The sequence below is a fragment of the Oratosquilla oratoria genome, chromosome 11 (assembly GCF_046742065.1).
Source record: "Oratosquilla oratoria isolate Oo_2021 chromosome 11, ASM4674206v1, whole genome shotgun sequence".
Taxonomy (NCBI): Eukaryota; Metazoa; Arthropoda; class Malacostraca; order Stomatopoda; family Squillidae; genus Oratosquilla; species Oratosquilla oratoria.
This window is the reverse complement of record NC_134787.1, coordinates 65,789,539-65,799,881: the sequence shown is the minus strand read 5'-3', so window position 1 is coordinate 65,799,881 and position 10,343 is coordinate 65,789,539. Positions and strand designations below refer to the sequence as shown.

The 10,343-nt window shown below is 53.5% G+C and overlaps 1 protein-coding gene across 8 annotated transcripts in view; it reads right to left on the bottom strand.

Annotated features, from left to right (window-relative positions):
- Gbeta13F (guanine nucleotide-binding protein subunit beta-1) overlaps positions 1 to 10,343 on the bottom strand; it is a 115,787-nt gene that overhangs the window by 76,060 nt on the left and 29,384 nt on the right. The window contains exon 1 of one of the 8 annotated variants that reach the window (XM_076193098.1): positions 2,274 to 2,558. The exons of 5 other annotated variants lie outside the window; for them this stretch is intronic. The gene's annotated coding sequence lies outside the window, so the exon portion shown is untranslated. Of the gene's footprint in view, positions 1 to 906; positions 1,101 to 2,273; positions 2,559 to 10,343 lie in introns of those variants that run through there. 2 more of the 8 variants (XM_076193100.1, XM_076193099.1) reach the window with 2 other exon arrangements.

Sequence of the window (10,343 nt, the reverse complement as noted above, 5' to 3'; positions counted from 1 at the left end):
TTTTTTTTCTTTTCTTTTCTTTTTATTAAGCTTGGTTTATTCACTAATCCCTTCCATACCGTGTGCTCCTTTATCTTTTACTCGAGCTTCTCCCAGACGCGAGACGCAGCTTTCACTAAGCAAAGAAGTAGACCCATCTTGACAAACCCCTTCTGTATTGGGTGCCACTTCTGAAAGTGACCCAGCGAGTGGAGGTGGGTGGGGGGGGGTCACAGTCGGTGGCACTGTGGCATTACGGGGACGCCGTCTTTATGCAACGTCCGACGTGGGGCCAGAACATGAAGTTACAAACACAACACACACACACACACACACACACCATTTCCTTGCCAGACAGTACCTTCCCCTTTAACCTGGGTGTCGCCAGGTGATTTTATTACCCTCCGTGACACATCTCCACGACAGGAGCCTATATAAAAGACCCCTTCTTTGTCTTGTCCTTAATCCACCCCCTCCCGTACCCGGTGGCCATTTTCATTGGCTGTCGTCAGGCGATTTTATTCATGTCCGTGGTGCGCACACACCCCTCCGCCATTCAACTCCGGGAAACCAGGTCAGACAGAGCCTGGTGAAGGATAGTTGCACGAGGTCAATGCATGACCCAACAGTCTAGTACGTTCGGTGGAGGGAGGGAGGGGGGGAGGAAGGGAGGGTAGACAGGCAAAGCAGAGGACGAACCCAAGCGCATACAGACTGACAAACAATTCAAACACTCAAGCAGGACAGTAGGCAATCACGCAAGCAGGAAAGCAGGCTGACAGTAAGACAGCAGGCAAGCAGAGGGGAGTGGAGGGTGTGTCAGTCAGTCAATCAGTCAGTCTGTTGGTCAGGCGCTGATCGTTAGTGTTGCCTGCTGCTGCTGCTGCTGCTCTAGCTTGCGTGGCCAGCACAGCACACAGGCCTTACCCGAGGATGGGGGGCTGGGGGCTGGGGGCTGAGATGGTACTGGCGGCGGCGACGATGGTGGCTGTGACTGGGTGTACGCGCGTGTGCGTGTGTGCGTGTATACGTGTGTGTAATCGAGGACGCGTTTCGACGCTGGGCAGAGGCGGCGGCGGTGGTGGCAACGAAGCTGAGAGATGTCACAGGGGCATGGGCCGTGCTCTCATACTGGTCCCCTGGGGGCCCAAAACACACGGGCGGGCGGCCAGGGGGGTGGGGGGGAAGGGGGAGGAGGAGGAGGTGGTTGTGGCCTTCCGTCAGCTGGCCTCGACTGACCCTAAAGATGGTGAATGTTGGGGTAGATGGTGATGGGTGCTGGTAGGTGCTGTCAGGTGGTGGTGGCGGGAAAGGGGCGGGGCGGGGCGAGGCGGGGCGCGCAAGCAAGCAAGCACGCACGCCACCCACTACTGGGTGCCACTCATTGTATAGTGTCACCACTACCCGTCGAAAGGCTTAGGAAAGGGACGTGACCGAAGCAGACCTGAGCGTGGTGGTGGCGGTGGCGAAGGAAGAAGAGAAGTGGGAGGAGGAGAAGGAGGAGGAAGGGGAGCTGCACCGCCGCCCGCGTTCGCCTCCTTGAAGAAGGTGGCAGCAACAGGAACAAGGACGACGGAGACGGCGACGAAGGCCACCTCGGCACCAGCAGCTGCACCAGCTGCCCGACTCGCAAGATGGCGGTGGCGGTGGTGGCGGCGAGGGCGCGGCGTGGTGGCTGTGGTGGCGGCGGAGGAGGAGGAGGAGAAGGAGGAGGCGGTGGCGGTGAGCGTGAGCAGCAGCAGAGACGACCACGGCGATGGGACGGGACGCTGCTGCGAGCACGCACGCACGCACGGGAGTTAGAAGAGAGGAGAAGAGAAGTGGAGGAGGAGGTGAGGAGGGGGGGGACGTGGCGGGCGGCAGTCGTACTGCCGCGGGCGACGGCGGGAAGGCGGGCGGGCGTGCGGGCGTGACGGGTGGGTCGTTACGTCAAGCAAACACTGGCGGCGGCGGCGGCAGCACAGCACGACACGACACGACACGGAAACGACGGTGCCGTGCACGTGCTGTCCGACTAAGTGTGGCAGATGACGAGGTCGAGGACGACGATGACGATGGAGCTTGGGTGGGCGAAGGCGTATGTGGGCGTCACTGGCACTATTATAACACTGACAAACTGGCGTCACTGGCACTCTAGTGGCACTGAGACAAGAAGAAGAAGAAGACCCAAGCTGGGTCCTTTACGCGGTCGCAATATGTCGTCACTGAGGGCACGCTATCAATTATTATTATTTCTTTTTAGTAACTATTATCTTTTCTTCTTAGATTATTATACACACTTGTGGCACTCGAACCTTCGTTACTTCGATCTTACACCGATCCTGCGGGACGGACGAGAGCCAACCACGACCGGGCGGTGGCGGAGGCGGCGGCGGCGGGCACTCCCGGTACAACAGCGCGGTGCCCCGAAGGCTCTTTTATCCTTTTTCTCTCTCTCTTTTATTGTCTCCTCTCTTTTCTAAAAAGGAAGGGGTGGAGGAGGAGGAGGAGGAGGAGGAGGGGGGAGCTGCTCGCTCGCTCGCTCGCTCGCGTGCCGATCAAGGCAGGCAAGGTGTCCCACGCACACACGCCACCGGACACACTCACTCACTGACTGACGGCGAGCCCAACCTCCGCCGTCACCGCCGCCGCCGCCGTCGTCGCCACCGCCGCCGCCTTCACCGCCGCCACCGCCTCCACCACGCCCGCGCAAGCGCAACGCGCCCCGCCGACGGCGCACGCGCCTCGGGTCCCGCCACGCCTTGCCCACATTTTTCCATCGATCCCCCCCACCCCCCACCCCACCCCTCCCCCCACCTACCCGCCCCGCCGCCACCAGGCACTCCCGCCACCGCTCATGCCATCACCATCAGTGCCATCGGCCGCTTTCTCCCTCTTCCACCAGGCAGTGGTCTGACACGTCACCACCAAACACCTACATTATCAACACCAGCCACTGTTACGCATCGCCAACACCATAAAGTTGTTGGGTCGTGCTGCAGCAGCAGCAGCAGCAACCAACCACAAACACCTAAACACCTTTAATACCGCCGCCGCGCACGGCACAGACGAAGCTCGGCCCTGCTGCTGCTGCTGGGCGATTCTATTATGCCATGAAGGATCGCAGCTCCTACCTCCGACCTGGGCGGGGTCTCGATCGTCACCAGTACGTTCAGAGGATGGGGCACCAGACCCCGACCAAACATGTATAGGTCCAGACCCCTGGCAGACGAGGATCCAGCTTTTACAACAACAACAACGAGTTGCAGTCTATCAAAGGGGTCAACATCTTCGGTTCGAAGTGTCACCACCACCACCACCTCCACCTCCACCAGTGGACGATCTCCCACGCCCTCCAACACCACAATAACTCCTCTTCCTCCCTCTCCTTACACAGAAGATTTTATGCAGGTGGATGAAGAACCTCGAGCTGGAGGAGGGGGCAGTGGGTCTTAGGAGAAATATACCTTCACCATCAACGGCGACTAAAGAATCTAAATCCGCCCATCCTAAAGCCCCTCACACGCGCACACACACGCACACACACACACACACAATCTACCGTCAACGTCTCGTGTCTTTAGTATGACTGTCGTTGAGTGATTCTATTAATTTCCTTTTGGGGTTGGGGGCCTAACAAGTCTCAAAGCCAAATTACCGTGATCAACTTTTGAAGATGCATTCAACGTGTCGCCAGGCGATTTTGATTTAGCTAAAGAGGGGGTGTGGGCATCAGGGTAATTTCAGTACTACGGGTGATTTTTTTTTTTTTGGGGGGGGATGTGGAATACCTTACGCCAACCCATAAACAGTGGCAGTCATTACTGTATTTCTTCCTGGCTGCCAAACTATTCCACCCAGTTAAAAAAGGCCCCACAATCGCGTTTTAGCACGTCACTGTTAACCACCTGGAAAAGGTACTTTTCCTTTATATTCTAGTTTCCTCTGAACTATTCTATTCGCCTCTGAAGCTGAGTGTGGAGGGGGGGGGGTGCAGGGGACCCCTTAAGTAAAGTTGGGCATATCCGCGTGTCGATTGGTTCCTTCGGTCCGGACAAGGCGGCACTTAGACCCTTCTTGTTCAGACTCCCGTAATGATCTCCGTAGCAAACTCGTGGGTTGATACACCACTGGGCACTTCACATGTTTGCTTCTGTCTTACCCTAAACTATTTCATTCATCTCGGAGATTGAGATTGAGAGAGAGAGAGAGAGAATTTTTATTATGGTTAAGTTTCTATTCATCCTAATGTCCCCCCTCCCACTCCCCTTCCTCCACCACCATCCGCCCGCACGAAAAGGAAGAAGTCAATGAAAAGTGCCTCTAGTTCCCACACGAAATCAATACCATTACCATCACAATCATCATCATCATCACCACCATCACCACAATGGCGAAACTTACACCATCACTTCTGATACCTCTGGCCACTCCCACGTCGCCGCCATTGCCACTCCAAGATTGATATTTACAACGAACTCCTCCTATATCTCTTAATTCCTCCTCCTCCTCCCCCTCCACCATCACTATCTCCTCCTCCTCCTCCTACTCGACGACCCTCAAGTCACCACTGTCACGACCACCACCACCTCCTCCTACCACTACTCCTCCACCACTATCACCACAACCAACTCCCCCTCCTCCTCCTTCTCCTCCACCACCACAAGGTCCCAAGTGTCACAAGCCTCAGAGAAGAACAAGATCTCCTGAAGAAGCTCCCGTTGAGAAACTTCCACGGCCTACTGGCTCTCCCGTCACCAGACTCCCCACCCCCCCACTCCCCGTCTCGGAGTTGTACATACTCCACATCCAACCCCCACCCCCCTTCAACTCCACCCATTCTTCCACAACACTCATTCCACCCTCCTCCACGTCACCGTTCTTCATGACACTCCCCATCCCCTCATTCTCCCCCACTCCCTCCCTCTCTCCTCCACCTCCTCCTCCCTCTTCCACTATGGGTACGTGACTACTACCACACCGCCCCCAACTAAACCATATTTCTCTCTCTCTCTCTCTCTCACACACACACACACACACACACTAGACACTACGGGATACAAAGGCGGGACACCATGAGCGTAGCTCCCCTTCCCGTAAGATACAACTTGGTAAATACACACACACACACACACACACACACACACACGCACACACACACACACACCGGAAAAAAACACATACGACCGAAATCGTCGACAATAATAGTCGGGGACTCGCCCCTATGCGACCACCCTCCGTTTCCTGTAACCTCTTCTTGCTCTCAAGGCTTCAACCTTGGCCCAATGGCGTTCAGTGGCCCGCACCATTACCTATAGCAAGTAACAGAGCTGAACATTTTAACATCACAAAAACATACTGCCTACATTAATAAAGCACTAAACAGAGCCATTGTGGACTCATTATTATTATCATTATTATTATTAATAATAATATATCTTAGGTTTAATTGTAAAACCACAGCAATTCTATCCAGCTTGAGAGCTCATCGCAATGTACTTTGACAACTAGACTGCTGAACAGTCGTTTTCCCCCGTCTCTATACTTCGAGCGTACAGCATGGCACCAAAGAGGAGTCTCCGAGATGGAACAGTTGAAGTCAACTACTTGTACCTCCTCTAAGTAGATATCAGTCTCCAATCGTAAACGAATGCTACGTGACCCTGGTCCACAGGGGGAGGTGCAACTAAAACCTTGTGCCATAGATACCCCTATAATAGTCTGATAGTGGTCAAAATAATAGTTCTGTTTCATCTCTCCTTTTCTAAGCTTCTTCTGTTTGGACCCCACTTGGAGGCGTTCACCACTTCATTATACTTGAACAAATTTCGATTCCTGGGCGGAAAGGGGTCTCGCCCACCTGCCACCACGTTCGGGGCAAGACACACCCCGGGAACCATCTGTCTGCGACACCTAAACAGCTGGCTACGCTAATCTGCTGCGTCAACAAACCCTCTGCAACTCCTTCTCAGCTCTTGTTGCCTCACCTGGCTGTCTGATCAACCTGTTAAGAGACCACAGGTTGCAACTGCAACCTCAATCTCAATCCCAGCACCTCACGCCCACCCCACCCCGCCCCTCACAACCATCCGGGGACACTTTAACAACATCGTTTTTCGCTCATTACCGTTGCCACTCTCATCTACAAGAGTCTTAGGAAATTGTGAGCCGATACTACATTTTTTCCATTCTGGAAATGTTCACGCGAGTATATTTTTACGTATTTGTCACAGAAAATTATTACCTCTGACACACACACACACACACACACACACAGTATCGCTGCGCTGCGGGTTTTTACTCCAACTCTCGTGATCGGGGCGTTGGGGTGTGTGCGCGTTTAAGGTCACAGCATTACCCATGGGTCGGTCATATACAAGCTCTGAACTCTCTTCCGGGAGGGAAATCGCTGTCGATCACGATTCCAACACATGATACAAGACCATGGTGAATCACACACACAGATATTCGGTATATGATATTGTTTACATGGTGGGACTTTCACGAATTGCTATCCTGAACTACTACTTTCTAAAGCCTCGTGACCTGATAGCCTAAGAAAATAACCCCATGCAATCCCTTGACCTAAGGTCGCACTGTGTAACTGAAACTTTACTTCCTAACGTCCCCCTCAACCCTCCGAGTCACCCTACGTACTACTTCCTCTTCTGGTCACCCTAATGCAATTTCCCTTGCAGGTCGACCTCAACAGAATCCCCCCCTCTGCACCTTCCCTTTTCCAACAAGCCCCCCCCCCCGCCCTCATCCCTATGCGTAGTCACCATTAGTATGATCTTCAAAAACATCCCGCTCCCCGGGTCGTTCATACCAGGACTCCTTTCTCTGCTTCCTGAACACGACTCTCCTCCTCCTCCTCGTCGTCGTCCTGTACTCCCTGTTCCTCCTGCCCTCTTCCTTCCTTCGTCCCTCCCTCCCTCCTCCTCCTCCTCGCGCCGGGAACCGGTGAGCGGCCTCGACCGGCCTAGGCGCGTCCCATTACCCAGGCGTCCATCATCCGGACTGGGCGGCCCAAGAGCAGGTACCGAACCATAACAAAGACAGGGTGGTGGTGGTCGTCCTCCTCTTCCTCCTCAACCTTGCTACCCTTACCATCTCCATTCTCTTTAGTACCTCGCCTAACCTCAACGCCCCCAACCCCCATCCCAGATGGGTGTCCCCTTCTCTTTCCCATTTCGCACGCCCTTCATCCTGACGCTGCCACTTAATACCTTCATCGCTCCTCTCCCTCCCCCACCCCACCCCACCCCGACACACACACACACACACACACACACACACACACACACACACACACACAGGCAATGTCCTCAATCTGGTGAAGGGAAGGGGAGGGGGGGGCGAAGATGGGAGGGGGAGGAGAAAGGGGCGACAGGAGACGCGTGAGGGGAAGAGGAAGGATGGGAGGGGAGGGAAGGGGGGAGGGGGTACAAGGAAGGGGGGACGAGTGGTTAAAGGAAATGGGAGGTGACGGGAGATGAGATGAGAGGGGGAGGCAAAGAAGGAATGGAGAAAAAGTAAGGAAGCTGAGAAGGATGGGGAGATGATGCGAGAGGGGTGGGGAGAAGGGTAGTACCATGTGGGGAGGGGGAAGAAAAGGGAGAAGAGAGGAAATGAAACGGGGAAGAAGAGAGATGGGGAGAGGTAAGGGGAGACAGGAGAGGGATGGGAGAGAAGGAAAGAATGGGAATGGGGAGGAGAGGGAACGGGGAGGAGAGGGAACGGGGAGGGAATAGGGAGGGAATGGGAAGATGGAAGAGAGGAAGAGAGTAAGAGGAAGGACAAGCAAGTGGGAAAGGAGGAAGAGGAAATGGAGGAAAGGGAGGAAGAGGAAGTGGAAGGAGAGGAAACGGATGAAGAGGACAAGGGGGAGGAGGAAGAGGAGGAGGAGGTGATGAGGAGCCAAAGTCCATTGAACACGAGAATTAAAATAGGCGACGGACAAAGCGGCGGCAGCAGCAGCAGCAGCAGCGTCAACCCAGGAATGGGGAACAAGGACAGGAGCAGCGGAAGAGGGGAAAGGGGGATGAGGGAAGGGGGATGAGGGAAGGGGGATGAAGGATGAGGGAAGGGGGAGGGGAGGGCGAATGTGGAAAGGGAGGAGGAAGGGTAAGAGGAAGATGAGAAGAGTAAGATGAGAAGAGTAAGATGGGAGATGGGATGGGGACGAGAAGGGCGACGAAAAACGTGCGCACGCACACACATACATAGCTCTGATCCCGCAGAAGGCGACACGTATCAGTGTCCTCTGATCCTTCCTGAAGGATGAGCGGGCCGCCGCCGCCACAAGTGCTGCCCACATGAGGGCGCGGGCGGAGGTGTGGGCCAACGATGCAAGTTCTCGCAATGCCTTCACTCGTTCTCACACCCACATATTCGAAGTGATTACTTCTTGCCTAATAACACTTTTCTCTATTAACATCATCCATACTACCAAGTCAACAATACCTTCAAATTTCAAATCTTAAAATATACAAGTACAAATAAAAATGTTAAGATATCAATGCTAAATATTAATATAAAAATATCAATGCTAAATACTAATATAAATATTAAAATATCAATGCTAAATACTAATAGTACTGATACTAACTAGTAACGCCAAAAACAAAAAACAAAGGTTATCCTGCTCTGTGCTTGACAATTCGTGAGAATACCAACTATTTCACAACCCCCACCACCACCACCTCACTCCATCAACTGAACACTAACTTTGGCAAACTCGCTATTTCCTTTCACACGCTGTGTGTGTGTGTGTGTATGTGCGTGTGTGTATGTATGCATGTGTGTATGCGTGCGTGTGTGTGTATGCATGTGTGTATGCGTGCGTGTGTGTGTGTGTGCGTGCGTGTGTGTATGCGTGCGTGTGTATGCGTGCGTGCGTGCGTGCGTGTGTATGCGTGCGTGTGTATGCGTGCGTGCGTGCGTGTGTATGCGTGCGTGCGCGTGTGTGTGTTAGTGCGAGCGTGTGTGATTCACCATGATCTTGGATCACGTGTGTTTGTTAGTTCGTGCGTGCGTGTTAGTGTGTGCGTGCGTGTGTGCGCGCGTGCGTGTGAGACATAGAGTGAGAAGGAGAGGGGGAGGGGGGGAGAGAGAGAAAGAGAGAGAGGAGAGGGAGAAGGGGGAGGGAAAGAGGGGAGAGTGGTGAGAGAGAGTGAGGGAAGAGATGAGGGGGAGAAGGAGAGGGAGGAGGGTGGGAGGGAAAGAGAGGAGAGTGAGTGGGGGAAGAGAGAAGGAGTGGGAAGACAGAAAGAGGGTGGGAGAGGGAGGGAGGGAGGGAGGGAGGGAGAGAAAAGGATGTGGTCAAGGAGAGGGAGAAAGAGAGGGAGAAGGGGAGGGAGGGAAAGAGGGGAGAGTGGGGAGGGAGTGGGGGAAGAGAGGAGAGGGAAGACAGAAAGAGAGAGAGAGGGAGAGAGAGAAGGAGAGGGTGGGAGAGGGAGAGAGAGAAGGAGAGGGAGAGAGAGAAGGAGAGGGAGAGAGAGAAGGAGAGGGTGGGAGAGGGAGAGAGAGAAGGAGTTGGTGGAGGAGAGGGAGAAGGAGAGGGAGAAAGAGAGGGAGACTGGGGAGAGAGAGGAGAGTGAAGAGAGAAAGTGGGAAGAAATAGGGAAAGGGAAAGAGAATGATAGGGAGAGGAAGGGGAAGAGAGGAAGGAGAGGGGAAGGAGAGGGGAAGGAGAAGGAAAGAGAAAGATAGGGGGAGGGGGAGGAGAGAGAGAGAGAGAGAGAGAGAGAGAGAGAGAGAGAGAGAGAGAGAGAGAGAGAAACAGATCTACATAAAATCTTTTCATCATACATCCAAATGTATTCATACTCTGTGTGTATTACATATATATAGACAACACATATATACACATACATACATAATATGCACACCTGTACTGAAGGTCTTTTCTCCCTTACAAGGGGGTGGTCAAGCACACTCACCCATGTCAGCGACAAAACCCACTGTACTACTCCTCCCATGAAATCACTCTAGGGTGGAGGATTAGCCTGCCCCTTGCACCACTGCTGGGATCAAAAGCAGTGGTGCAATGCATAGCTCCACAGTACAGACCAACATCTGAAGCCATCTTACCCCCCCCCCCAACTCACCAGTTACCTACCCACTTCGTCATCCATTCCTATCTTTTGTTATCTCTTTTCTGATTGACAGACATGCCTTCTACGTGCTTCCAAAGCCAACCTTCACCTCATCAGTCCCTCTCATTCTTGGAGACTATTTATCCCTCCTCAAAGAAGAATGCCAATGTCTTGGCTTCTGTTCCCCCGTTCTTCGTTTCGGCTATCATCCTTAAATTTCGTCTTTACAACAACTCCATCTATCCTGTTCAATGTTATCCCCATGAATAGATACACCAGCCATCA